The sequence below is a fragment of the Drosophila gunungcola genome, assembly GCF_025200985.1.
Source record: "Drosophila gunungcola strain Sukarami chromosome Y unlocalized genomic scaffold, Dgunungcola_SK_2 000041F, whole genome shotgun sequence".
In the NCBI taxonomy this organism is placed as follows: Eukaryota; Metazoa; Arthropoda; class Insecta; order Diptera; family Drosophilidae; genus Drosophila; species Drosophila gunungcola.
In genome coordinates this window covers 400,655-427,771 of record NW_026453196.1, presented here as the reverse complement: position 1 = coordinate 427,771, position 27,117 = coordinate 400,655, and the positions used below count along the sequence as shown (strand labels likewise).

The 27,117-nt window shown below is 42.5% G+C and overlaps 1 protein-coding gene across 1 annotated transcript in view; it reads left to right on the top strand.

The window, feature by feature from the left end:
• Nucleotides 1-18,574: 18,574 nt before the first annotated feature.
• LOC128261177 (uncharacterized) overlaps nucleotides 18,575-27,117 on the top strand; it is a 34,865-nt gene continuing 26,322 nt past the window's right edge. The window contains exon 1 of the mRNA XM_052994725.1: nucleotides 18,575-18,605. The gene's annotated coding sequence lies outside the window, so the exon portion shown is untranslated. The remainder of the gene's footprint in view (nucleotides 18,606-27,117) is intronic.

The following is a 27,117-nucleotide window of genomic DNA, read 5'->3' as shown; positions in this document are numbered from 1 at the left end:
TCATAACTGGCCTTAACGGCCATATCTCAGATGTAAATCCACAAGGCAGCAAGACTTTGTTCAACTCTCCTTGAATCCTTGTAGCCTATAATAATAGGCAGTCATCAACATAGAAGTCGTTCTTAAGTGCATCCCAATTGCCATTTTTCCAAATGGAGCTGACGTTGTGCCATAAGTCACAGTTTTAAGCCGGTAATATTTTATTTCATCAGACGGAGTGTAGCGCCAAACAATCATTTGATTGAATTGGTCTTTTGGATTCATCCAAACTTGCCGATACATTTTTTCTATATCAGCCGTAAAAACATATTTGTGAATCCTGCATAAAGCACATCATTTAATTCCTGTAGATGTTTTACAGGAAGCATCAAAAACTACTCTTAATTTTGTAGTAGTACTTTCCGGCTTAGAAACACAGTGGTGAGGAATAAAGTTATGTTCCTTTGGTATTTGATTAGGCAATACTTGTTTCATATTTTTTTTTTTTTTTACATATGCATTTTATTTATTGAATCTTCTCTGAATTAAGACTAACAATAAGTATATAAAATCTTAAATTAAAAAGCTATATCTGACAGTAAAGTTGACTGACGCGGGATGTAAGGGCTCTAATAACTATTGCTGAGCTGAAAGGTCATTTCGTTGCAATCGGGTCCGGTTGGAAACCCTGGCTAGGCCCCTGGCGAGCTGGTTTGGATGAGAAGTTAGCTTGGTGTGGTAGGACGCCTTTTGTTTTGAAATTTCATCTTTTACGGGTAGAATGCCAAGATCTCTGTGGATGTTGTCGTTCCGAACATACCAAGGTGCCCCAGTGACAGTTCTCAGGATTTTTGATTGTGCTCGCTGGATTATGTCGATGTTACTGCTGCTAGCGTTTACCCACAATTGGGAGCCGTAAGTCCAGACTGGCTTAAGCGTTGAATTGTAGAGCAGAACCTTGAAGTCCAGGCAGAGGGGGGAGCGAGCGTTTATGAGCCAATGGAGGTTATTGGATTTTAGTTTTAGATGAATTTTCTTAGCTTCGATATGTCTCCGCCATGTAAGTCTTCTGTCAAGGTGGACGCCAAGGTACGTTACATCGTCAGCTTGTGGAAGTGGCGTGTTATTCAGAGTTAGCGGGGGACACGTTTGTCTGTTGAGAGTAAACGTTATGTGTTTACACTTTTGCGCATTTATTTTTATACGCCAGTCTGATAACCACCTCTCCACTACCACGAGATGATCAGCTAGTAGTGCTGTTGCCTGAATTGGGCATTTGGACCGACTTAAGATCGCGGTATCGTCTGCGAATGTAGAAGTAGTAAGCCGCTCGTTCGTGGGAATATCTGCGGTGTAAAGGAGAAATAGAGGTGGACCATGAGAGGTGGACCTTGAGGAACTCCAGCCTCTATCGTGTAATCGTCGGATATTGTAGTGTTGCATCTCACGGCGAAGGCTCTGTTGTAAAGGTACGATTCAAGTATCCTGTGAGTGTTTTCCGGTAGTACCGTTCTGATTTTATGCATAAGGCCATCGAGCCAGACTCTTTCGAAAGCCTGCGCAACGTCAAGGAATACCGCACTGCAGTATTTCCGAGACTCGAATGCAGTTAACTTGCTCTATTAATCCATGGCTTTCTCGATGCGCCGGAATAATGTTGTGCTCTTTCAGATATGGTATTATGCGCGTCAAAAGGCATTTTTCGAGCAGTTTTGACAGATACGAGAGTAAACTTATCGGTCTATATGAGGCTGGTATTGTGAGATCTTTTCCTGGCTTTGGGATCATTATGATTACCGACTTTTTCCATTTTTTTGGGAAGTAGCCAAGTCGTGTAATACCGTTAAATAGTTTACAAATTACCTCAACTGCACAGTTTGGGAGTTCAATTAGCATCTTAAGAGTTATTAGATCACCGCCTGGGGCCTTTTTTGTTTTTAATTGCTCGCTGATGACTTTTGCAACTTCGTTTGTTTGGAACATAATTGGCGCCGTCTCAGTTCCACCTCGAATTGACGGCGACGGTAGTGTGAATGAATTATTTGGTTTGGCTGAAAAACATTTCGAAGGTGTAAAGCAAATGTACAGGCTCTGTCTTTGTCGCTTCTGGCCCAGCTGCCTGAAGAGTCTCTTACGGGAATTACTGTTTCGGCCGGCGCACTTAGATTTGGATGGGCCCTCCACAGGGAATGCTTGGTGCTGGTGGGTGAAAGTTTCTCAATGTACTGGCGTTGTGCTTTTTCTTCTTCGTGCCTTAGAGCCCTGGTAAGTCTGCGACCAGCTTCCTTAAGACTATTTTTTGAGGATGGCGATCTGCTGGTTTGCCAAGCACGCCTCAAACGTCTTTTCTCCAAAACAAGCTGTTCGATTTCAAGGCTAGTTTTGTGTTGGAGTGTGTGCATGTTTTGATGAGTGCATTATATAGTTGCCTTCCTTTGGGGGTCACAAGGTGGGATTCCCAGTGTGTGTGCTTGGCGTTGTAATCACCTGCTGCTATGAATCGCTCTCCAAGTGAATTGTAGAAGTCCATGAATTGGTCTGCAAAGCGGGGTGGGCAGCAGACAGCGGCAATGGCAAGGTTGCAGTTGCCCAATTGTAATTTTATTGATGTAGCTTGCAGATAATTTTTTGCAAACCGTTGGTGAAAGTTTCCAAGTTAATTTGTGGCTGCCCCAAGCCTGCTGTAAGTTATCGATTTTCGGCTCTATGTGAGCTGTGCCTGATCTTAGAGCAGGCCGTTGGTGGCAATTGAGGGCCCAATTGATGACCTGGCTGCTTTTGCGAAGAAAACTTCCGGTGTCGTTTGTGGGCTCATGAAGATGTTCTGGCATGCCGTTGTCGCTCGTTGCATACGACTTCTTATCTCCTTGTAGACTGGACAGCCTCTGTAGTTTGCTGTGTGGTTTCTTTGGCAGTTTACACATTTTTTAGTGAGAGAGTCTTCCTTTTTGGCAGGGCAGGTTTCGGAGCCGTGCCACTTTCCACAAGCTACACAAACTGACCTGAGGGTGCAGTAAGCCCTGGTGTGTCCGTATTCCTGGCAATTTGTGCATTGCGCTGGCCCGTTCCGTTTGTGCGGCTCTTCTATTGTGATCCTACGGTGCAGGAGGTACTGCAACTTGTAGATTGGGTGCAATGCGTTTTTTTTTCAAAGTTCTGCTGTCTGGCTCCAGCTCGACCTTGAAAAGTGGTTGCGGCTTCTTGTTTTTGTTTATAATATTTATAACATGCTTTGCGTAAAAACCGTTTTCTTTTAAAACCTCTATAATTTCGGAGGGGGTCATATCGGGTTTATTCCCTTGAGGACAACTTGTAAGCCCTTGCAACTTTTCAGCTGGTACGTGTAGTAATTGTTTTTGGCATTGTTTAGGTACCTCGACACTACTCGGAAATCATCTTCGGTTTTGGTTTGAAGTTTGGTTTCGCTTATGTTCCCTTTCATAAGCGGAATAACATGAAAGTTATCCTTCCCGACAAGCTCAACTATTTTATTTACTAGGACGTTAGAGATCTTCTCCCGAATAAAGATAGGTGGGGGCTTTAGTTTCTTTGGGGCTAATTCTTCGTACTCTGTTTCAGGCTCCGCCAGAATGGAAAATCTATTTTCATTTAATGGCCCGAGATTTTCAGTGCCTTTGTTGGTACGGTTTATTTTGGGCATATTGCCGTCAGATTTTTTTGGGGGGGTTAGCTTGCTCTTGGAAATATTAATATAGCGATCCATGCCTGTCTGCATGGCCGAACCTGCTTGCGGAATTGTAATTTTTTCTACCGTAGCTTTGTTTTTGCCGTTTGAGCCGATTTTTGCACTTGGTTGTGTTGTTGCTTTACCCGCTGCAGAAGAAGAGAGTGGAGTCGTTATTGCATTCTTGGCGACAGAGACCGTTGTAGTTGACGTAGTAGTTGCTGTTGTTGTTGCACTAGGTGGCAGAAGCTCGGTTGGAGTTTTGCATTGCTCACTCCATGGTGCTTAAGCGGTGAAAAGCAGGACGGGAGAGCAAGAACTAGCTCTCCGGTTTTCGGCGGTCAGTAAACTTGCACTTTCTTGCACTTTCGGTTCTAGAGTATCACTCGTGAACGAGAAATAAGCACTGTTTCGGGCCAAAGAGAGACGACGTTTGTCTTGCTCTCTCTGAATTTTTTCACGGGCTTCGTCTTGTTGTTTTTGGCGTTGAGTGCGCTGATCCACGTTCTTACTCATTTATTGATAGAGCGAATTTAATTAATTAATTAACTTAAACTTTAGTTTACGATATGCGAATTAGCATCGCGAATCGCAAAACCTCGCGTTTATAAATTTTTTTCGAACGTTTTCGACTTAGTGGCTTATTGTTTTTCCGGAGCGTTAAGAAAACACGTCTACACGCGACCGAATTTGACTTGACTATGACCTAGTTTTTCGTATTCGGCCATAAATTCGTTATACAAAATTTTAATATCTGGGCTGGTTCTTCGTTCCAACGAAAGGAAACTCCTTGTCGCAATATCGCAAGACTTCCCCAGGGCTGAGGGATCTTCAGAAATAGGTAATGTGACTGTTAACCTTCCATCTTGTGCATGTTGAAGATTTTCCAAAAAATGTTTCTCGCAATGTCTTTCTTCCTGTCCTTTATTTCCTTATTGGTTCCATGTTTTCCAATTTCCAGAATTTTTCCAACGACGATTTTGCTTCCTCGGCTGAGGAAACTACCATGCACTTTTGTGGCATTTTTGAGCACATGTTTATTTTTCCAGCAATGATCCAGCCGAATTCGGTGTTCTGGAGAATCGGAAGGCCTGGATACGACTTTATTTGCTCTGGCTTTATGATAGAGAAGTGATGTTCCGCGCCAAGCAGTAAATCAACTTTTTCAGCAAGCGGAATATTGTTTGAGATTTTTAAATCACTTATTTTTACTTGTTCAGTGGGCTGATCTGCCACAATATGAGGAAGATCAAACGCTTCGACTCTTGTTCCAAAATCACTATGTTTTGATTTAATTAGTACACTAACACGTCCTTTACTTATTCGCGGCTGGCCTCCAACTCCCTCAATGCGAAGGTTTGTTGGTTGTAGTTGCAACGATAACCGGTTAACGAGTCTTTCAGATATTAAATTTATTTGTAATCCGGAATCGAGAAGTGCGCGAAAATCTCCTTCTTGATTGTTTACCCCTTGCACTATGACTCTAGCCGTTGCTAACAGTGTGTATTTTTTGCTCGCAACTGTTTTTGTAGCAGCAGACGCGGCTGTTTTTGGTACGGTACTGGATTTTCCGTTACCTAAATGTAGCAATGTGTTGTGTTTTTTGTTGCATTTTATGCATGTATATTTAGACATGCATTGTTTGGACATGTGGTCTGCCTACTAAAACTGCTTCAGTTGATGGTTGACAAAATTGTAACATTGCTTCTTCAGCGGAGATATATCTCTCCATACTATAACCTTATTCTTCAGGTTCGATGCACAATTTGTGGATTTCAAAATGAAGACTTTCAATTTGTTTCCATAAATTATTAATTACTGATTTATAGGTAAATTTGTTTTCTGGAGCTATATGTTTTATAGTTCTTGACATAGATTCCAGAACCGCTGCTTGGTGTCTTATTAGTTTTTGTATTTGTTTCACCACTTCTGACGATGTTTCAGTTTCCACCGATTGAAGAATTTTAGTATTGAATTTTTTGGTAGCTTGATACACAATCGTTTTCATTTGATTGTAGTATTGCTTTTCAAAATATTCATGCGACACTGGAGTATCATTTAACATTTCCAGGATAATATTATTTCCTTTGTCGAATTTCTTTCCAATACTCCTCAATTTGGCGTTTTCTGTGTTCGAAATAAGCCGCTTTTTCCTTTCTTTTGCTGGAATCCTTTTTGATGTTTCTCAGCAAAATTTGGATTTCTTCGCCAATTTGGCTTTGAATGGAAGATAATTTATTTGCTGAAAATAAGCTGGATACGCTTCTACTCGCAGCCGATTATATGGTCAAAGACAAGTAAGGTTTTAAGGATTAGAAAAAAGAGCCAATAAAATATTATCAAATCTTTTTATTCAAAATTTTTATTTTATTTGATGGTTAGTTGTGAGGATGCAATCGCTTTCCAAAATGTGTTTTATTTGTTTATTGAATCTTCTCTTGAAAAGACTTACAACAAGTATTCAAATCTTAACCTATACTGTATTATAATTGTTAATTGGTTAATGGCCCTAAGTTGGGCAGGAGTGGGCGGTCGTTGCGCTGTAACCGAGAGTGGTTACTGAGCCGCCTGAGCTGCCTTGCTAGTTGGTTTGGATGTATTGATAGTCAAGCTTCGTACTTCGAGATTTTACTATCAAGGATAGTATTGATTTTATGAAACAGACCGTCAATCCAAACGAGGTCGAAGGCTTGAGATACGTCTGGGAATAAGGCACTGCAGTATTCCCTGCATTCAAGCGCTGTGCGTATTTCAGCTGTTATGCGATTTACCTGTTCGATAGTTTGCTATCCTGAAGCCGTGCTTTTCCCTGAAGCCGAACTGATGTAGGGGGATCGCTCTGTCAATTTGAAGGTGTGTTCTGAGGTGGCACAGAAGCAGTTTTTCAAATAGCTTTGATAGGCACGGAAGGAGGCTAATCGGTCTGTAGGACGAAGGTTGAGACTTTATCCATTGTGTGGGAAAATAGCCCCATTTAAGAATTGAGTTGAATATAATGGTTATGCATTTGACTGCGCATAGAGGCAATTCAATTATCATTTTAGGCGAAATTAAATCATGACCAGGGGCTTTTTTTGGATTCATCTGTTCTGCAATGGTTTTTATGATTGTGCTTGTTTCAAGAATTTTTGAGGAGAAAGGCTCCGCTGGTGAGATGTTTGGTAAAGTGAATTGGTTTGTCGGCGGATGAGGCTGGAAGACATTTTTTAAGTAGGAGGCGAATATGTTGGCCTTTTCCTCGTCACTACGGGCCCACCCACCTGTTGGTGATCGATTTGGAAAGTCGGATTCTATTGGTGGTTGAATGTTTGGGTGCGCTCTCCAGAGTGGAAATTTGTTGCTGGTGGGCGAAAGTTGCGCTATATGGGCACGTGAGTCTGGTTTTGTTGGTTATAAGGTTGAGTTGGTCTTTGAGCGTTTTGCTCTGGAAGCGGAGGATATTTCGGGTTTGGTATAGGCGGGTGGGGCTGTAATGCTTCGGGCTGAGCGTGTCTTGTAGGCGATAATCCAGGGTATCGAAGTGCAGCCGCAAACGTAACTCCAGGAGTGGTTTGCGAAGGAATGTTATGAGCAGCCTGTTGGGCGGAGGTTGGTTGTTGGCGCCTCTGGTTGAGCCGACTCTTGATCTCTTTATAGACGGTTCATCCCCTGTAATTAGCAGTGTGGTTTCCACCACAGTTGCTACATTTTCTCAGTGCTGGGTCTTCTTTGTTATCCGTGCAAGCTTCTATACAGTGCAGGTCGCAACAGGCAACACAGACTGGTCGCAAGGTGCAACAGCTTTCTGTGTGCCCAAACTCCTGGCAGTTTGTACACTGTACCGGGCCGTTTCGTTTATGCGGCTACTCTACGGTTATTCTTCGATGAAGTAGGTATTGCAGTTTGTATATGGGGTGCACTGCGTTTTTCTTCAGAGTAGTCGCGCCTGGTTTGAGTTCAATCTTGAAGATGGCTGAGAAATTTTTGCCCTGTTGGTTATGTTCATTACGTTTTTAACGTCAAAACCATTTTCTTTAAATATCTGCTACCGGGACGGTTGACTCGATACCCTTTATTACAACTTGAATTCCTTTGCTACTTTTGAGTTGGTAGGTGTAATAATTAACACGCTCACTGACCAGGAAGTTTGTTACAGAGCGGTAGTTGGCTTCATTGGTGATCTGGAGCTTGGTTTCAGATATATTACCTTTTTTTTTAAATAGATATATAAAAAATGTTTTGCCCAATTTTTTGCTTGAGTTTGTTGATTAGATCTGAGCAATTTTGATCTCTAATGTAGATAGGTGGTGGCTTTACAATTTTATTGGCTTGGGGTGGTTGACCGTCATCTTTTTCGAGCTCGCCAAGTATGGCAAAGTTGTTTGCAGAAGTTGCCGTAGTGGTGTGGTTTGAAGTTTTCGTAAGTTTAGGCAAATTTGTTTCTCTAGCTTTTTGCGGGCATTGCCAACTCCATGACTGCGGCGAAAGAGACCGAGCTCTCTCAGTAGCGGGCGGCGACATTGCACTTGTTGTTTTGTTATTTACTGTCTCCGATGAGACTATTGCTAAGTATGAATTATTTTTCGAAGACGAAGACAGTTGAAGCGAAGACAGTCGACGCGCGTCTTGCTGTTGTTGTTGTTGTACACGCCTTTGACTCACTGGCTTGCTGTTGGCACTTTTCAAAACGGTACCCGCAGGCATTGTTATTTACTTTAATTTATTTAAATCTTTGTATTTGTTATTAGATTTGTTAGGGAAGAGAGCCTTGTTGTTTGGCATAGCTGTCAGCGTCTTTTCGCTATTTATTGGTGTGTTTTTATTTTTAAATAAGTTAGTTTTCCTGATCGCTCGGCGGAGCGATCAGAAACACGTCTACTACGAGTAAAATTACGTTGCTAAATATCACCACTGAATATTAAACGCTCGTTCGCCCCTGCGTCTAAAATACAATTCCACTCCCAATTCAAGTTCAAAATTTTACTGTATCGTAAGTATTGCATCTTCAACGCCTAGGCTGAAATGATCCAATTACGGCTGAACTTACAACCAGTTGGCGACAAATAGAATCGGACAGAATCGGACCGAACACAGAATATCTATCGCGATTAAAGTGGTGCGCAGCAGTTTTACTTTGCAAAACATGGAACAAAATGAAGCATTTATTTAGTCCTCTTTCCATTGACGTTGTTTTCTAAACAGACTCTCGTTTTGTATACAGTGGATGGGTATGCATTCTTCCACATTAAACTGCTTCTTTGGTAATAGTATGGCCGAGCTGCAAACAAAATCTCTCTCAAAATCTCTCTTGGATTAACTTGGAAGCATGTCGCGAACAAGGCAACTGATCTCCAGAAACAATTTGGTTCAAAGAACCATATTTCCTCATCTCAGAAGAGTCGAAATTAGCGAAAATTAACAAGTGGTGATGTCAAGTCCTTATTACCTCCCGAAACAAAAGAAACCTTTCCTGGTCTCGCTTTTCTGATCCAGCAGTTAAATTCTTAACCCCATACTTTAAAGATTAACTCCCTTTCTTTCCAAAATAGAAACACAAACTGGAACTTTCAATCTAATACGTATTGGAGGACGCCTGTTAGAGGCACCAATCAGAGTCAATGCAGGATTTCCGATCATTCTTCAAAAATGTCTAGATTTACGTGACTTTTTGCCGAACACTTACACGTTGCGCTTAAGGGTTCAACTGGAATTATTAGACTATAAGCCTGGGTTTTTAATGCCCTAACATTACTTCGCCAGGTAGTTTAAAAGTTTGTGCGTTGATTTCACAACATGCCATAATTGTTGACACAAATAATGGGCTCTATTCCTATTTATTTCTATCTATCTGAAATAAATTTATGTGGACTGTTTTGTACTGCACATAGAAATCAAGGAAGAGCACCGTATAAAAGCAGTCCATGCTGAATTGCTATCTGACTTATCAACAAACTCATTTCTTCTCTGCTTAAAACGATTTGTAGCATGCCTATGCGATTATATCCACAAAACGCAATAAATTTCGTTGGCACAAAAGCACAGCTAAATCGCCTAAGAACTATTTTTTTTACTAAAGCCTCAGTCATTGAAACTGAAAGCCATTGCACGAAAATGGGATGCGAATTCATTTTTATCCACGTCGAGCACCTCATTTGCTGCCTTTGGGAGCTGCCGTCAAATCGATGAAGATATTACTTGTTAAAAAAGCTGCAGAATTAATTTTAACCTTTGAGGTGTTAAAAACCGTCGTTGAGGAAATTTCGAACTACAGACCGCTCACAGAACTATCCGAAGATCCAAATGATGGTGAAGCCAATACGACAGCTTATTTTTTAATTGGTTCCTCCTTACAGGCACTTCCTGGTCAAAGTATGGAAGAAAGGGCAACCTTAACATAATTTTAGAGAATCACCTTTTTGAAGGAGCGAATGTGGGATTTTTGGAGTTTGATATCTCCAGTTTCAGCCAAGTTTCTATGAAGACTTAAATATGGTCAGAGGACTCAGCGCACAGCTTAGGTATCTTCCTATAAAGTCCTTACAATTTTGATATACTAGAAATGTAGAAGTGTTCGTTTTTTTTGGAACAGACTCTAAATTCAATTAATAATTGGTTTTTACACCTTGAACACCTGGAACATTTTCAATCCGACTTTCTGGTAAAGACAGTACTCCAGAGCACGAAGTACCATTAGAAACAGCTGGCTGTAAGGCTTTTGATCCACCGGGCTGCTCTACAACATCTCCAGTTAGAGGGGCGGATGAGCTAGGTGCCGATAGAAACCTATTATAAATATTCAGACTTGGAGTTGAAAAATTCCTTTTCACAAACTAAATTTAATTTTTTTTATTTGCTCTGCTATTTATTTATTAAATCTTTTCCTTGCAAATACTAACAATAAGTTTATCAAATCTTATGGGAATAACTTAACTAACAGTCGTATGGCTGAGTTATGGAGCCTGAAAATTATTGCTGGATTGGGAGGTCGTTGCGTTGTAGGCGGGTTCGTTCGTCGCTCTTTCGGGATGAAAGTGGACAGAGACTTTTTTATTGCAGGTCGCTTTGTGTTTGTCTATTTCATCTTTTACTGCAAGAATGCAGCAATGCCAAACAACAAGGGCTCTCTTCCCTAACAAATCTAATAACAAATACAAAGATTTAAATAAATTAAGGTAAATAACAATGCCTGCGGGTACCGATTTGAAAAGTGCCAACAGCAAGCCAGTGAGTCAAAGTCGTCTTTTTACCAACTTAAGCTGCGCTGCTCCAACACAGTCATGGAGTTCGCAATGCCCACAAAAAGCTAGAGAAACAAATTTGCCTAAACTTACGAAAACAACAAGCAACTCAAACCAGACGCGACTACTCTGAAGAAAAACGTAGTGCACCCCATACATTAACTGCAATACGTACTCCATCGAAGAATATCGAAGAGGAGCCGCATAAACGAAACGGCCCGGTACAGTGTACAAACTGCCAGGAGTTTGGGAACACAATAAGTTATTGCACTTTGCGACCAGTCTGTCTTGCAAAGGTAACAAAGAAGACCCAGCACTGAGAATATGTAGCAACTGTGGTGGAAACCACACTGCTAATTACAGGGGATGCCCCGTCTATAAAGAGATCAAGAGTCGGCTCAACCAGAGGCACCAACAACCAACCTCCGCCTAACAGGTTGCTCAGCCAAATTTTTACTTTACTTCGCAAAACATTCCTGGAGTTATTTTTGCGTACAATAACCGCTTACAAAACCAAAATATACTCCGCTTCCAGTGCAAAACGCTCAAAGACCAAATCAACCTTATAACCCACAAAACCAGACTTACACTCCACAAATACAAATAGCATCGGAGCTAGTTAATCTACACATCATGCTTTCAATGCAAGGTACCCTCCAGAAAATAGTGCGAAACCAGAACCACTTTATGGAACTTCTAATTAAACAAAAGTCAACTTAAATGGATCCTTTAAGAATATGCTTTTGGAACGCTAACGGTGTTTCGCCGCACAGACTTGAACTTCTACAGTTCTTAAACACAAAAAGCTCTTGCACCTTGCGACCAGTCTGTGTTGCCTGTGGCGACCTGCACTGTATAGAAGCACGGGTAACATAGAAGACCCAGCACTGAGAAAATGTAGCAACGGCGGTGGAAACCACACTGCTAATTACAGGGGATGAAACGTCTATAAAGAGATCAAGAGTCGGAACCCTTTAATCCGACTTTCTGGTAAAGACAGTACTCCAGAGCACGAAGTACCATTAGAAACAGCTGGCTGTAAGGCGTTTGATCCACCGGGCTGCTCTACAACATCTCCAGTTAGAGGGGCGGATGAGCTAGGTACCGATAGAAACCTATTATAAATATTCAGACTTGGAGTTGAAAAATTCCTTTTCACAAACTAAATTTAATTTTTTTTATTTGCTTTGCTATTTATTTATTAAATCTTTTCCTTGCAAATACTAACAATAAGTTTACCAAATCTTATGGGAATAACTTAACTAACAGTCGTATGGCTGAGTTATGGAGCCTGAAAATTATTGCTGGATTGGGAGGTCGTTGCGTTGTAGGCGGGTTTGTTCGTCGCTCTTTCGGGATGAAAGTGGACAGAGACTTTTTTATTGCAGGACGCTTTGTGTTTGTCTATTTCATCTTTTACTGCAAGAATGCAGCAATGCCAAACAACAAGGGCTCTCTTCCCTAACAAATCTAATAACAAATACAAAGATTTAAATAAATTAAGGTAAATAACAATGCCTGCGGGTACCGATTTGAAAAGTGCCAACAGCAAGCCAGTGAGTCAAAGTCGTCTTTTTACCAACTTAAGCTGCGCTGCTCCAACACAGTCATGGAGTTCGCAATGCCCACAAAAAGCTAGAGAAACAAATTTGCCTTAACTTACGAAAACAACAAGCAACTCAAACCAGACGCGACTACTCTGAAGAAAAACGCAGTGCACCCCATACATTAACTGCAATACGTACTCCATCGAAGAATATCGAAGAGGAGCCGCATAAACAAAACGGCCCGGTACAGTGTACAAACTGCCAGGAGTTTGGGAACACAATAAGTTATTGCACTTTGCGACCAGTCTGTCTTGCAAAGGTAACAAAGAAGACCCAGCACTGAGAATATGTAGCAACTGTGGTGGAAACCACACTGCTAATTACAGGGGATGCCCCGTCTATAAAGAGATCAAGAGTCGGCTCAACCAGAGGCACCAACAACCAACCTCCGCCTAACAGGTTGCTCAGCCAAATTTTTACTTTAATTCGCAAACCACTCCTGGAGTTATTTTTGCGTACAATAACCGCTTACAAAACCAAAATATACTCCGCTTCCAGTGCAAAACGCTCTAAGACCAAATCAACCTTATAACCAACAAAACCAGACTTACACTCCACAAATACAAATAGCATCGAAGCTAGTTAATCTACACTCAAGAACATTATGCTTTCAATGCAAGGTACCCTCCAGAAAATAGTGCGAAACCAGAACCACCTTATGGAACTTCTAATTAAACAAAAGTCAACTTAAATGGATCCTTTAAGAATATGCTTTTGGAACGCTAACGGTGTTTCGCCGCACAGACTTGAACTTCTACAGTTCTTTAACACCCAGGACATTGGTATCATGCTCCTCTCAGAAACGCACTTAACCAATAAAAACCATTTCTATTTCACTGGCTACATCTTCTATGCGAGCAACCACCCAGACGGCAAAGCTCACGGAGGGACCGGAATCCTTATCAAACAGCGCATTAGGCATCACCCTCTGGAGGCGTTTGCTTACAACCACATACAGACCACATCCCTACGAATCAACATAAACAGCGGTCCAGTCACCCTTTGTATTGTCTCCCACGATTTAATATTTCAGAGAATGAATTTTTAGGCTTTTACAACTCATTGAGTAACTGTTTTATAGATGTCGGTGACTATAATGCGAATCTACTGAGGCTCTCGTCTTATTAACCCCAAAGGACGCCAATTATACAACGCTATTATCAAACCCGGTAATCAACTATATTTAGTTTCACCAGGTACTCCCACATACTGTCCAGCAGATCCGAACAAAAACAAGACATTATCGATTTTGCTGTAACTAGGAGAGAGCCGTCCAGGCTGATACATGTTGAAACCCTGGCGGAACTGTCATCTGACCTCTCGCCTGTTTTACTCTGTCTATCTGAACATCCACAGTTTGTAGAACGACCACAACTTCTGACATTCAATACAACAAACTGGTTGAAGTATAAAAAATTTATAAGTCACACTTTGAAATCGAACCTAAAATCTCCTGTGAAGCTGATATTGAAGACACACTTAAGCATATAATATTTTAGAGAATGAATTTTTAGGTTTTTACAACTCATTTGGTAACTGTTTTATAGCTGCCGGTGACTATAATGCGAATCTACTGGGGCTCTCGTCTTATTAACCCCAAAGGGCGCCAATTATACAACGCTATTATCAAACCCGGTAAGCAGCTAGATTTTGTTTCACCAGGTACTCCCACATACTGTCCATCCAATACAACATACTGGCTGAAGTATAAAAAATATATAAGCTCACACTTTGAAATCGAACCTAAAATTTCCTGTGAAGCTGATATTGAAGACTCACTTAAGCATATAACGGATGTAATGTCCTCTGTTGCCGAACACTCTACACCCGAACTATCAGCCACATCCCCCCAAAAACTACACGTTCAAATACACAGATTCACAAATTACTTGAATTTTACCTTAGAGACAGAGTGTTTACTGTCAGATGAGAAAATTTCTTCTTGGCCAACCACAAAATCGAGCTGGAGTACCCCAAGGAAGTGTGCTCGGACCGATCTTGTATGTACTATACACGGCTGAAATTCCCACAAGCAGTCAGACAACTCTATCCCCCTTTGCTGATGACTCAGCTATAACCAGTCGTTCAAACTGTCAAAAAACAGCAACAGCGTATTTAAAAAAACACCTTCGGGCCGTAGAAAAATGGCTAGCAGAAACGAACAAAAATGCAAACATATTACGTTTACACTTAATCGGGCAGCCTACCCACCACTTCCCCTACACAACAAACTAATCCCCCAAGTCGACGAAGTCTCATACCTGGGCATCCACTTAGACAGGCGGCTTACCTGGAGAAAGCACATCGAAACGAAGAAGATTTCACTAAAACTCAAGGCCAACAGTTTCCACTGGCTCATCAATTCCCGCTCACCCCTGCCACTGGAGCTCAAATTACTTTTTTACAACTTTTGTTTAAAGCCAACCTGGATGTAGGGATCTGAGCTCTGGGGAAACGCAAGCAGTAGCAACATAGAAATTATAGTTGCACCTTACTGTGTATATAGGCAAGATTGTTTTGATTTTATACATGAGGCCATGGAGCCAGACTCGGTCGAAAGCTTGAGATACATCGAGGAATATGGCCCTGCAGTATTCCCGATGTTTGAAGGATATGCTTATTTCTGATTTCTGATAACTTGTTCGATTGTTCCATTATGTTAGCGTGCTTTTTACCATGTGTGCGCTCTTCTCTCTTATATGTCGCAGCGTGTCCGTTCTCGGAAAAGCGGGAATGGTACATAAATGTGGAAATAAGTACTTAAATAATATTACCTAGATATAGTTATAGGTATGTTTGTCACTTCGTTCTATCGAATCTAATCAATACCTTACAGCTCCTGACAATTAAATCGTCCTCGATCGTGGGAATTTGGCTAATTTGGTCGTTTGTTCTTCGGTACAAATTTTTTATTTGTACCAATTGTAGTGCCAACGTTTCTCATTACAACAAAACCGCTTTCTTCGAATTCTACATGACTTATGTGATTTTTCTGATAATATTCCTTGCTTTTCTGACATTTTATCTGAAGAGTATTTAAGGACATTTCCTAAATCGCACTGCGGTCTATCATTTCTATCATCTTAATATTTTGTTAATGCTTCGATATTACAATTTCTCTGCTGAACTCCAAATAATAATACTAATGGTAATTCCTTTGTCGTTGAATGCACTGAAATATTGGTTCAATATTTTCTACTACGATGCTTAAGGGTATAAATATAACTGGCCAATTCTTAAGCCCATCTGGCAATATTTGACTTATGGCGTCCTTACTGTTACTATTTTAAATGGAATTCCTTCTGGGTATAGTCTAAATTTTCGAAATGAGTAAGCTACATCTACACCTGGTCTTGCTTCTAGTTTGGTTGCTCTTTGTGAAAAAATAAGCGATTGTGTGGAACTTGTTATCATCCTGTTTTTTTTAATAAGATTTCACCATTCGCAGTATAATTTCGTTTCTCGATTTGGATTGCACAAAGATAATATAGGAAAACAAATTAATTTCTCACGAAGATATTTAAAAGTATTGATGCAATCCTCATTGAGCTCTTCCTTCACATTTGATTTTATAAGCTCCTGCAATGGCTTCGCTATTTTTGAGTATGCCGGAATAAATCTTCTAAAGTAAGATTACAGTCCTAGGCATATTTGCATTTCATGGCTATCTAACCTAAAAATTCAATGCTTTTGTAAGCGAATTGGCATTAATTTATTTTAGTTTCAAATCTGCTAAAATTCTTAATACTCTGCCTGCCGTCGTAAAATGTTCATTCAATGTCTTCGAACCTATAGCAATATCTTCTAAGTAAACTACTACATTTCCGTCGCGAATCGAAGGTTGCAGAATAAAATTTACAAATCTAATGAGTACTACGGGTGCATTCTTGAGTGGTGGGTGTTACAAAACTGTACATTGCACTGAACTTTTTGCTACTAAGTATTGATTTCCTTCTAATCTAAACAGTCATCTATGAGGGGAAGCGGGTACCCATCACGGATGTTTATTGTTTGCGTACTTGGCGCGTTTATTTAAATTTAAGTCACTAGTTGTAGGGCGAGAGTCAATAAAGCTTTCGTGCGTTCGCTCTTGCGAATTCGCCACCTTAGCAAAAGTTAGGTTCTAAGAGAAATTATTGGTACATTAAATTTACTGATCATTTAAACTTCATCGAAACCAATCCCTTTCGTCGTCGCATTTTCGCACAAGTTTTACACAAGTTATTATCGCAAGCAAATTATCCGAATTCTATTGCAGTCACGCAAGTTTCGCGTTCGTTTAAAAATTAACAAGTAATCTTTTGAAATAAATTTCGTCGCTGTAACTTTAATTGTTTAATTTGCTGCTGCCGCTGGAACATGGAGTAAAAAAAGGAAGTTGCAATTGTCGAGTGCTAAAAGTTGAAAGTTAATCTGTGGTGTTTTGTTAATTGTGGTTTGGCCCATCTTTCAACTTTTTGCATTCGTGTAAAAATCGCTATATAGTGATTCTAACCAAGAAATAAAAATTTGCATGTACTACCAGTCAAAATTCTGCATTAAACATAATATATTTCGAATTATATGTGAATCGCTTCGGCCCATAAACAAGCAAATAAAAAACTCGTCGTCGACCCAATTAGTGCAAACTTAAATTCACTAATTTTCGTCGTAGTGAGCACCATTTTCAGGGTATAAATAAAACAGCTGGAAAAAGTGCAAATTGTGAAAAGTGTAGTTCTCAAAAATTAACTTTCGCCGCAGTTTTTCTGAACATTTTCCCTCGCTCTTTAAAATTTTTCCCGGTCTTTTTTATCATGCCTTTCGGCATCAGACATTTATATTCGTTGCCCTTAGTTATCGGTCAGTTTATCTTTCTCCGTTAGCAGTTGCCTAGAAAGAGCCGCTAGCTGCGTACACATACAAACGCACACCGACACCGCTGCCTCTATTTCGAGTTATCTTTTGTCGTTTTTCGGTCTGCTTAAACGTATGTTTGTTTTTTCGGTATGCTTGAGCTTGAGCGTTAGCTCCCCTAAAGTGCGTGCGTGCGGCATATTAAAAACTTTGTTTAAATATTTTTTGCGGTATTTCATTCGGCACTTAGCTCCCCTACACCGCGTGCGATACAAAAGATGTATACCGCGAAGAGTTGAAAGAAAAGGCCGTATTGACAAAGTCATTGCTGATTTCGATTTTAAATAAATGCAAACAAAAGTGAAGCATTTTCAATGTGCGTATTTAGAATCTCTAATCGACACTCAAGCTCGACCGGATTTACTGATATTTTAGCTTCCTTTAGTTCCTGCATCGACCTTGCTTATTACCAAATGTATTAAAATAGCATTAGTAATGCGTCTATCATCGTACAAGGCTGTGACCGTGTTGATGATGGTTCTCAAGGCTGTATCTTGAGGCTGGGAAATTTTTTGTAAACTAAACAGTGTCGATATGTTGTCAAAAAAAATAACACAATCATTATCGTACACCCGCTTCAGGCTAACAAGGGCTTTGTGATAATTTTCCGCACTGACTTGAAAGCATTTTTGAATATCGTGTAAGGTGTCGTCTTTGTCAATAAAAGTTTCGAAAACGCTTATAAAATTTTTAAATTCGGAGTGTTTTCCGCTAAAAGTTGGGAGAGCAACGCTCGGTAGACGGCATTGAGGCGGGCGATTTGCTGGAGGAGCGGATTTCTCGATATTATTTTGTTTGCATTTATCTGAAATCGAAATCAGCAATGACTTTGTCATTACGGCCCTCTCTTCCAACTCTTCGCGGTATACATCTTTTATATCTTTGACTTCCATTTGGTTTTGCAAAAGTGAAGCATTTTCAATGTGCGTGTTTAGAATCTCTAATCGACACTCAAGCTCGACCGGATTTACTGATAATTTAGCTTCTTTTAGTTCCTGCATCGACCTTGCTCATTACCAAATGTAGTAAAATAGCATTAGTAATGCGTCTATCATCCCCAATAGACAGCAAGGAGTCATACAAGGCTGTGACCGTGTCGATGAGGGTTCTCAAGGCTGTAGCTTAAGGCTGGGAAATTTTTTGTAAATTAAACAGTGTCGATATGTTGTCAAAAAAAAAAATAACACAATCATTATCGTACACCCGCTTCAGGCTAGCAAGGTCTTTGGGATAATTTTCCGCACTGACTTGAAAGAATTTTTGAATATCGTGTAGGGTGTCGTCTTTGTCAACAAAAGTTTCAAAAAGGCTTATAAAATTTTTAAATTCGGAGTGTTTTCCGCTAAAAATTGGGAGAGCAACGCTCGGCAGGCGGCATTGAGGCGGGTGATTTGCTGGCGAAGCGGATTTCTCGATATTATTTTGTTTGCACTAGGAGGAATACTCAGGTAAGTTTTCTGGTAGCTAGTCTTGGTAGTGGTGGTGGATCCATAAGAGTTCGGTTTGAATTCGGCTCTACGACCTGGTGAGGATCACCGACGCCCGGTGTGGTTTAGGAATACGCACCCAGGCCCGGTCGGGATCGCTGAGCCCGACACAGTTTTCGTAACTCCGGCCCATCTCAGTGAGTTTCTACCAGAAGTCACGTTTCCGGCTTCCGACCCGGAAACGATACGGAATAAAACGGCAGATCGAAACTAACGATGCCCGGCAGATCGAAACTAACGATGCCCCACATTCCCACATCCCACTAGAAAATCCAAGTAGTTCGTTCCTCTAAAACAACCCAGAACACTACGAACCCGACGTACTCGAACGACGAGATTCGACGACACCAAGTGCACAATCGGCCCTTCCGAAGCGCCGATACCAAGCAGTGCATCCAGCTACCGTGCAGAAAACAAGCAAGCCACTCAGCCATCACACATCGGCAACGCCAAGCAGTTCATCGAAGCATTGCGTAGTGCCGGCAGCAAGCAGTGCAACATACGGCCCTTCCGTAGCGCCGATCCCGCACACAAAGCAGTGCGATACTCAACGAGCAGCGATATACTCGGCCCTTCCGCAGCGTCGATATCAGCAAGCAGTACCACATTCGGCCCTTCAGCGGCGTCGACGCCACTTTTCAAGCAGGCTAGAAAACGTAGTCTTAGTCAATCGTACTATTAAAATATAACCATACTCTTTAGCGTTCGATTTGTGTTATTCTTTGGGGAAAGGGAGGTAAACCGATCAAAAGAGGAAATAAATTTCTGTCTCAAACCCTGGCCACGGCGAGTTACACCGCCTCCCGAAACAGGGTCGTTACAGTGGCGCCCGAGAAAATTGAACACAAAAAGACAGTACCCTCAAATAGAAACACCAAAGATCGTTTACCCTCTTCCTCAACACAACACAAAATAATACAATGGCAGACAAGTTAACTCGAGGCTGGATAAGCAATGCCAATAAAGCCCAACTGGAAGCCTATCTAATAGAATTCGAGGTCAAACCAGAAACACTGTGCGAGGAAATGCGAAGACAAATGTCAGATTTTATAAGGAACGGCAACCACGGCGAGGAAACTATCAAACGCCTTTTAGAACTGGCTCAGAAACACGCAAAAAGCCCATCACCAGCACCTAACGGAACAGGAAACCAACCGAAAGGCATTAGTGGGACAACCGACTCAGAGGAACACATCGAGGAAAAACATAAATATCTGCAAGTGCCAAACCCGACGGAGTTTGTCGAAGGAAAACCTGGATCTAAGCCCACGTGACGAGAAAGCTATGGAAAGCATCACACATAGACACCAGGGCGAGAACGAGCCAGCGAAGGAATACGCGCTAGAACTCAGGAAAATCATGCGATTCACTACGCTTACAGAAGAAAAAAATGGAGTGGGTGTACCTAAACAGTAGAGTGGAGTTCAAGCGATATGCTAAACGTGGAGAATGCCAAATGGGACACATAGCACGCGGATGCAATAACCAACCAAGACTGTTTTGCTTGGTATGCGAACAGGATGGAATACGAACCATTCATTGCTGCCGCAGGAATGAAACGACGGGAAACGGAAGACGGGCACCCAGCGCACACACCAGACCCGCAACATAAATAAATTCAACGGTCGACGTCTACTAGCACAAGTCATCATAGGCAGCACAAGAATTCGCGGTGCAATTGACACAGGAGCCACACGGAGTTTTATCGGCCAAGAACTAGCCAGCAGAATAACTAGACATGGAAAAAAAAAACAAGTAATTGAAGCCATAAGACTGGCAGACGGAACAAACAGAACGGTCACAGAGGCACTAGAAGTACCAATACAGCTCGGGACACAAACACAATAACACTATTAATCCTCGACGAGGTCATCGCAGATCTACTCTTGGGAATAGACTTCTTAGAACAATGCAACTAGAATACGGAGGCATCACAGCGAAAATTAAAAGGAAGAAAAGGAACCAACGCAGAAGCAAGAAACACAAGAGACACGGCATCGGATCAATAGAAACAGGGGATTTAACAGACGCACAGATCCAAGAGACCCTCAAAAGAGAGCTAGAGATGATGAGCCAAGTCAAAGGAGTAAGTCACATTGCAAGCCACAAAATCTTCATGCAGCACGACCGCCCAATTAAACAGAGGTATTACCCTCAAACACAGCAATGCAGTCAATAATAGACAAACAAGTCGACGAACTCATAGCTCAGAACCTTATAGAACCCTCAAGAAAAACAAGGAATGGCCGCCCAATTAAACCTCATAGAACCTTCACACTCCGCCTACAGTTCGCTAGAAAGCAAGAAACACAAGAGACATGGCATCGGATCAATAGAAACAGGGGATTTAACAGACGCACAGATCCAAGAGACCCTCAAAAGGGAGTAAGAGATGATGAGCCAAATCAAAGGAGTAAGTCACATTGCAAGCCACAAAATCTTCATGCAGCACGACCGCCCAATTAAACAGAGGTATTACCCTCAAACACAGCAATGCAGTCAATAATAGACAAACAAGTCGACGAACTCATAGCTCAGAACCTTATAGAACCCTCAAGAAAAACAAGGAATGGCGGCTTTGCATAGACTATAGGAAACTGAACGAACACTCTGAGCGAGACGCATACCCAGTACCACGAATGGATCACATTCTCAACCAACTCCGCGAGGCAAAATACATAAGCACACTGGATCTGAAAAGTGGCTACTGGCAGATACCGATGGACGAAGACAGTAAACAGTACACTGCCTTTACGGAAAGTAATGCCCTTCGGATTACACACAGCACCAGCGACGTTCCAAAAAGCGCTACACTCAGTCATCGGACCAGAGATGGAACCATTCGCGTTCGCATACCTGGATGACATAGTGGCAATCGGACGCACGAAACGGGAACACCTGGAGAAGCTACAGGAGGTAATGAGGGGACTCCGCAAGGCAAATCTAAAGATCAACACAGAGAAATGCCACTTCTTTAAGGAAGAACTGAAATACCTAGGACACGTAATCAGCGTAAGAGGTATACACACCGATCTAGAAAAGATAACCGCGATCCTTAACATGCCAAGCCCACAGACGACGAAGCAAGTACACAGCTTCCTAGGGGTGGCCTCCTCGTACAGAAGATTCGTCTCGAACTTCACTGAACTAGCGCAACCGCTGTACAACCTGGTCAAGAAGGGGACAAAGTTCAAATGGACCGAGGAGACAGAAGAGGTGACCAAAAACCTAAAGAAACCACTAAGCGAAGCACAGGTCCTGGCCTGTCCGGACTTTTGAAAAACCTTTGTACTTCAGACGGACGCCAGTAATTACGGACTAGGAGCAGTACTGACCCAAAAGTACGAAAACGGAGAACACGTTATTTCATATGCCAGCCGGAAGCTTACAAAAACAGAACAAAACTAATCGGCTACCGAAAAAGAGTGCCTGGCAATACACTGGGACATCCAGAAAATGAGGATGTAGCTGGAAGGGTACCACTTCGTCGTTATCACGGACCACCAAGCACTTAAATGGCTTAACTCAATCGAGAGCCCTTCAGGACGGATTGCCAGATGGGCATTGGCAATGCAGCTGTACTCATTCGAGGTACGCTATCGCAAGGCAAGCTTAACGTCGTGGCAGACGCATTATCCCGAATGCTCGAGGAAGAAATGCACGGAGCCGAAGTAGAGGAGGACGAGTGGATAAAACAGAAACTCCTTGCAATAGAAAAAGAACCAGAAACAGAAGGAAAACTATACATCTACCGTCATGGGCCGCAGACGAGGATACACAACCGTGGAAGTTATGCGTGGCAAAGAACCAAAGAGAACGAGTGCTACGAGAAAACCACAACGAAACTACAGCAGGCCACCTAGGGGTTAGAAAAAAGAAGCATCGGGTAATAGCATCGTACTACTGGCAAGGGATGCACAGAGACATACAACAGTACGTACGTCGTTGTTAAACATGCCAACGGTACAAGACCTCACAACAGCATCCAGCAGGGAAAATGCTAACAGAAATAGCAAAAGCACCCTGGGAAACACTCTGCATAGACTTCGTTGGTCCATTACTGAGTCTAGTCACGGCAATAATATGCTTCTAGTGATGTTCGACAAGTTCTCCAAGTGGGTGGAGCTAGCAGCCGTCAAAGCAACAACAGAAAGTGTATTAAAAGTTTTACGGGAACAGATCCTCACACGATATGGTACACCGAAAAAACTCATCTCGGACAACGGGGTACAGTTTACGAGTAATAAGTTTAAGGCACAGTTACAGAAGTTACAGAGACGACCCACCGTCACAAATATATAAAATTTAACTTTCACATTAAAGCTTAAAAAGAACATTCCAAATACTGGCCTTTTATTATTCAAAAGCGCGCCCAAAGCCAACAGCACCCTGTCACATTTATTCGACGAAGTTATCGATTGCCGATAATCATCGCCCAACAAACCCGATTACCCAAAGCGGGATTATCATCATCGTCCGATCTGGTCACACTAAGCAGCGCCTATATAAGCGGAGACACAGCCCCAGACCAGCCATTTGCGTTCCGACGATTCTCGAGGAAACATCAACTAGGAGGAATACCCGGGTAAGTGTTCTGGTATTTAGTCTTGGTAGTGGTGGTGGATCCGTAGGAGTTCGGTTTAAATTCGGCTCTACGACCTGGTGAGGATCACCGACGCCCGGTGTGGTATAGGAATACGCACCCAGGCCCGGTCGTGATCGCTGAGCCCGGCACGGTTTTCGTAACTCCGGCCCATTTCAGTTAGTTTCCTACCGGAAACGATACGGAATAAAACGGCAGATCGAAACTAACGATGCACGGCAGCTCGAAACTAACGATGCCCACATCCCACTAGAAAATCCAAGTTGTTCCTCTAAAACGACCCAGAGCACTACGGACCCGACATACTTGAACGACGAGACACGACGACATCAAGCAGTGCACAATCGGGCTTTCCGAAGCGCCGAAACCAAGCAGTGCACCCAGCCACCGCGCAGCGTAGACACCAAGCAGTGCATGTAGCTACCTTGCAGTGTCGACGACAAGCAGTACACTCAGCCATCACACGTCGGCAACGCCAAGCAGTTCATCGAAGCATTGTGCAGTGTCAGCAGCAAGCAGTGCAACATACGGCCCTTCCGTAGCGCCGATCCAGGACACAAAGCAGTGCGATACTCAACGAGCTGCGATATACTCGGCCGTTCCGCAGCGTCGATATCAACAAGCAGTACCACATTCGGCTCTTCAGCGGCGTCGACTCCACTTATCAAGCAGGATCACGCTCGATATAATTTTAGTTAGAAAACGCAGTCTTAATCAATCGTACTATTAAAATATAACCATACTCTGTAGCGTTCGATTTGTGTTATTCTTTGGGGAAAGGGAGGTAATCCGATCAAAAGAGGAAATAAATTTCTGTCTCAAACCCTGGCCACGGCGAGTTACACCGCCTCCCGAAACAGGGTCGTTACAGTGGCGCCCGAGAAAATTGAACACAAAAAGACAGTACCCTCAAATAGAAACACCAAAGATCGTTTACCCTCTTCCTCAACACAACACAAAATAATACAATGGCAGACAAGTTAACTCGAGGCTGGATAAGCAATGCCAATAAAGCCCAACTGGAAGCCTATCTAATAGAATTCGAGGTCGAACCAGAAACACTGTGCGAGGAAATGCGAAGACAAATGTCAGATTTTATAAAGAACGGCAACCACGGCGAGGAAACTATCAAACGCCTTTTAGAACTGGCTCAGAAACACGCAAGAAGCCCATCACCAGCACCTAACGGAACAGGAAACCAACCGAAAGGCATTAGTGGGAAAACCGACACAGAGGAACACATCGAGGAAAAACATAAATATCTGCAAGTGCCAAACCCGACGGAGTTTGTCGAAGGAAAACCTGGATCTAAGCCCACGTGACGAGAAAGCTATGGAAAGCATCACACATAGACACCAGGGCGAGAACGAGCCAGCGAAGGAATACGCGCTAGAACTCAGGAAAATCATGCGATTCACTACGCTTACAGAAGAAAAAAACTGGAGTGGGTGTACCGAAACAGTCGAGTGGAGTTCAAGCGATATGCTAAACGTGGAGAATGCCAAATGGGACACATAGCACGCGGATGCAATAACCAACCAAGACTGTTTTGCTTGGTATGCAGGATGGAATACGAACCAGGATGGAATACGAACCATTCATTGCTGCCGCAGGAATGAAACGACGGGAAACGGAAGACGGGCACCCAGCGCACACACCAGACCCGCAACATAAATAAATTCAACGGTCGACGTCTACTAGCACAAGTCATCATAGGCAGCACAAGAATTCGCGGTGCAATTGACACAGGAGAAACACGCAGTTTTATCGGCCAAGAACTAGCCAGCAGAATAACTAGACATGGAAAAAAAAAACAAGTAATTGAAGTCGTAAGACTGGCAGACGGAACAAACAGAACGGTCACAGAGGCACTAGAAGTACCAATACAGCTCGGGACACAAACACAATAACACTATTAGTCCTCGACGAGGTCATCGGAGATCTACTCTTGGGAATAGACTTCTTAGAACAATGCAACTAGAATACGGAGGCATCACAGCGAAAATTAAAAAGAAGAAAAGGAACCAACGCAGAAGCAAGAAACACAAGAGACATGGCATCGGATCAATAGAAACAGGGGATTTAACAGACGCACAGATCCAAAAGACCCTCAAAAGGGAGTTAGAGATGATGAGCCAAATCAAAGGAGTAAGTCACATTGCAAGCCACAAAATCTTCATGCAGCACGACCGCCCAATTAAACAGAGGTATTACCCTCAAACACAGCAATGCAGTCAATAATAGACAAACAAGTCGACGAACTCATAGCTCAGAACCTTATAGAACCCTCACACTCCGCCTACAGTTCGCCAGTGGTAATCGTGGAGAAGAAAAACAAGGAATGGCGGCTTTGCATAGACTATAGGAAACTGAACGAGCACTCTGAGCGAGACGCATACCCAGTACCACGAATGGATCACATTCTCAACCAACTCCGCGAGGCAAAATACATAAGCACACTGGATCTGAAAAGTGGCTACTGGCAGATACCGATGGACGAAGGCAGTAAACAGTACACTGCCTTTACGGAAAGTAATGCCCTTCGGATTACACACAGCACCAGCGACGTTCCAAAAAGCGACGTTCCACTCAGTCATCGGACCAGAGATGGAACCATTCGCGTTCGCATACCTGGATGACATAGTGGCAATCGGACGCACGAAACGGGAACACCTGGAGAAGCTACAGGAGGTAATGAGGCGACTCCGCAAGGCAAATCTAAAGATCAACACAGAGAAATGCCACTTCTTTAAGGAAGAACTGAAATACCTAGGACACGTAATCAGCGTAAGAGGTATACACACCGATCTAGAAAAGATAACCGCGATCCTTAACATGCCAAGCCCACAGACGACGAAGCAAGTACACAGCTTCCTAGGGGTGGCCTCCTGGTACAGAAGATTCGTCCCGAACTTCACTGAACTAGCGCAACCGCTGTACAACCTGGTCAAGAAGGGGACAAAGTTCAAATGGACCGAGGAGACAGAAGAGGTGACCAAAAACCTAAAGAAAGCACTAACCGAAGCACCGGTCCTGGCTTGTCCGGACTTTTGAAAAACCTTTGTACTTCAGACGGACGCCAGTAATTACGGACTATGAGCAGTACTGACCCAAAAGTACGAAAACGGAGAACACGTTATGCCAGTCGGAAGCTTACAAAAACAGAACAAAATTACTCGGCTACCGAAAAAGATTGCTTGGCAATACACTGGGGCATCCAGAAAATGAGGATGTAGCTGGAAGGGTACGGTTATCACGGACCACCAAGCACTTAAATGGCTTAACTCGATCGAGAGCCCTTCAGGACGGATTTCCAGATGGGCATTGCCACCTAGGGGTTAGAAAAAAGAAGCATCGGGTAATAGCATCGTACTACTGGCAAGGGATGCACAGAGACATACAACAGTACGTACGTCGCTGTGAAACATGCTAACGGTACCAGACCTCACATCAGCATCCAGCAGGAAAAATGCTAACAGAAATAGCAAAAGCACCCTGGGAAACACTCTGCATAGACTTCGTTGGTCCATTACCGAGTCTAGTCACGGCAATAATATGCTTCTAGTGATGTTCGACAAGTTCTCCAAGTGCGTGGAGCTAGCAGCCGTCAAAGCAACAACAGAAAGTGTATTAAAAGTTTTAC